The sequence below is a fragment of the Myotis brandtii genome, unplaced genomic scaffold (assembly GCF_000412655.1).
Source record: "Myotis brandtii unplaced genomic scaffold, ASM41265v1 scaffold159, whole genome shotgun sequence".
Taxonomy (NCBI): Eukaryota; Metazoa; Chordata; class Mammalia; order Chiroptera; family Vespertilionidae; genus Myotis; species Myotis brandtii.
The window spans coordinates 429,045-432,537 of record NW_005355799.1 but is presented as its reverse complement, the minus strand read 5'-3'; positions in this window follow the sequence as shown (position 1 = coordinate 432,537).

Below are 3,493 nucleotides of genomic sequence, written 5' to 3'. Positions count from 1 at the left end.
ATATATATATTTCTGACATATACATAACATAATAAGTATATGACTTTAATACTAGTTTCAGAAAGTAAGCAAGAAAAATAAATATCACATTAAAAACCTACCTATGCCTTATGTTAAAACCACACAAACATTAAAAATAACTCGAAAGTCATTTATGTTTATAAATTCAATATAAATCTATATTAAGTCTTTCATCTCAATTTGGGAACAATCATTATTACTGTAGTTGAAAAATGAATACTGTCAAAAGAAGGAGAATTTTTTTTTTGCTTTTTTCATATTCTAAGCAATAATGAGATCCTGAAAGTATTACTTTGGACACAACTAGGCTGCGTCTACATTTTCTCCATTTTACCTACTGGATGCTCAGGCTACAAATGAAGATAAGAATGCTCTTTATTATATTTTACTAAATAAGGGTTGAACCACAAATGTATTAAAATTTGTGGTCCAACCATTAAGTGAAATTGTTAAGCATATAACTAGGTGGAACATCAGCTAAAATTATGAACTTATTGAAATGGATACAAACTGAAAAAGAATATTAAATAGATGACATGCAAAACACAGCCACATCCATAGCACACACTTATAATTGTTAGACAAGATGTCTTATGTCAATTGCCATGCAGAATATTTATAATGAGTACAAGGAAACTGGGAAAATAACTAATGGATGAATGCACATAAGCTGTGCTAAAAAAAAAAGAAAAACAAAAACTCATACAGTATATATTCAAAAAATATATAATCATTAGAATTTATGTATTTTAAAGGCCAAATAAAGGTCCCATAAAATCATATGTGTGTGTTTATACATATATGTGTCATATATGTATATTCATATGTATAATGTATGCATAAACATATATGTACACACACATGAATTACACTTACTCAGGCCTGCATGAAAACTATGAATGGAACATGAACCACACTTACCATTTTAAAGGTAATTTTTTATTTTAGAATAGTACTTTATACCAAATAATCGATTTACAGAAAGTCCACAATAGAAAATGAGATATGAAATCTCAAGAGTGTTTTGTCAACCACCAAAATGTAAAGAAAAACTCCCAAGTGTTTAAAGACTGGTCAGGTTGGATACTTCCCCTTTTTCCAAAATGAAATAGTGTGAACAAGAATCCCTCTGAGACATAAAGATTTTCAAGGTTACTTGAATCCTTCTTAGTTATTTAAAGATCCTACCTTATTTCAAGGAATATATTTCATGCTAGAAGAGTTTTTAATCTAATAAAATTATTAGATAAGTGGTGAGTGTTCTACCACATAGAGCACACTATTATCTAGTAGGCCAAAGTATACCACTTAAGGTAAGCAAATACTTTAACATAAATTTTTTAAGTTTTAATTGCTAAAGAAAATTTTATATACAGAGTGATTTAATAAACATAAAGCAATTGAATACATTGCTGACAGGAAAAAAGTATTCTTGAATTTTGTACTTTATTCAGATTGATCTAACAATGAAAAATTGTCTATCTTCCCAATTTGTAGGTCTTTGTACTCTAACCTTTTAGAATTGAATGATCTTACAGTGCTGATATAAACTTCTAAGAAATTGGAGGATATTTAAGACACACTAATCTGATTCATATGTGTAATTTGACTTTTCAATGTATGTCAAATGAAGTTGGTTTAAAGGTTGTTTCTATATAGAAGTAAAAATGTTTCCAATACTATTATCTGAATGCCAATACACAGAATATGAGATATGATAGATCCTTCAATTTGTATTTCTAAAGTAAAAAGATATGTAGCTTAAAAAATAAATAATCATTTTCCAGAGTCTATATTTTATTTATGACAAATCCTTCCTTATATTTGATGACTTTGAGGAAATATTGAATAACGTTCTCTAATTTAACGTTAAATTTCATCAATTGAAATTTACTTATTTGTAAACTAATTATGTTATTTACTTACATCCTAGATTCTACAAATCTTGTATTTGATTTATTATAGTTCTGCTTTGCATTATTTTTTTTCTCTTAATCAATTATCTTAACCAGTGCAAATGGCTAGTCAACACACTTCGTTAGTTATCCAAAATCAGACTTTTACCAAAGTCTGATTTTATAAAACTTGATCTATAAAAATGTATACTTTATTTTAAATATTTTTTATTGAGAGGGAGAGAGAGATAGGAACATCAATGATGAGAGAGAATCATTGATCAGCTGCTTTCTGCACGCCCCCTACTGGGGATGGAGCCTGCAACCAGAGCTTTGCCCTTGAATGGAATCGAACCCGGGACCCTTCAGTCCACAGGCCAATGCTCTATCCACTGAGCCAAACTAGCTAGGGCATATACTTTATTTTAATTTGCATAATTACTTACTCAACTATTTCTTATATACTTGAAAACCAGGATGGAAAGTGGTTTAATCTAGCTAATATAAAGAAATGAGTGCAAATTTAATTCTGAGACAATCAAGGAAAGATATAAAAATTATTTTCTTCACTTTATAATCAGATATTTATTAAATAAACATGTTGATGTTGAAAAATTGTACAGCACATTTTTCTGTGAAATTGGGTAGGTTATGCATGCTATGGAAACCAACCACCTGAAAAATCTTAGTTACTTGAAGCAATAAGGTTTATTTTTCCCTCATGTTACATGTGTACTATATGTATTCCATGGCCTGTGTTTGCCTTCATGTCTCCTAAATCTCGAATCCAGGCTACCAGAGAAGTATGTGGATGTTGCAGGTTTCCATGGTGGATGGGAAAAGAGAGAGAGAGAGAGAGAGAGAGAGAGAGAGATTTGAAAATCATTCACTAGTTCTTAAAATTTCAGTCTTTTGCACTCACATTTCATTGAACTGTGATTTGATTTTATTTGACTTTATTATTATTATTTAAATATAATTTTATTGATTTCAGAGAGGAAAGGAGAGGGAGAGAGAGTTAGAAACATCAATGATGAGAGAGAATCATTGATCAGTTGTCTCCTGCACACACCCTACTGGGGATCGAGCCTGCAACCCTGGCATGTGTCCTTGAATGGAATTGAACCCAGAAACCTTCAGTCCACAGGCTGATGCTCTATCCACTTTGCCACACCAGCCAGGGCTGAACTGTGATTTTAAATGTGTGTTCCCTAGACCAGAAATATCACTATCACCTAGAAATTTGGAAATGCAAAATTTCTGGACCTATCTTCAGAATTAAGTTCTGGGTTTAAATACTCTGAGTAGTTACACGCCCAGTTAGAAATACTCTAAACATTTCTAACAAGTTCCTAAGTAATGAGGATCATGGATTTATTTGGTTATCTATATACCGAATTGAGGCCTAGCAATCTATGTTTTAGCAAGCCCTTCAGTAGATTCAGATGCATAATAAAGTTTGAAAACCACTGCACCAGACAAATCTTGTCTAAGTTTTATTTCAAAAGCATGGGAATGTACAATTCTACCAGTTCTCTGAAGAGAAACTTTTGGTGGCCAGCAATAATGAATATTTG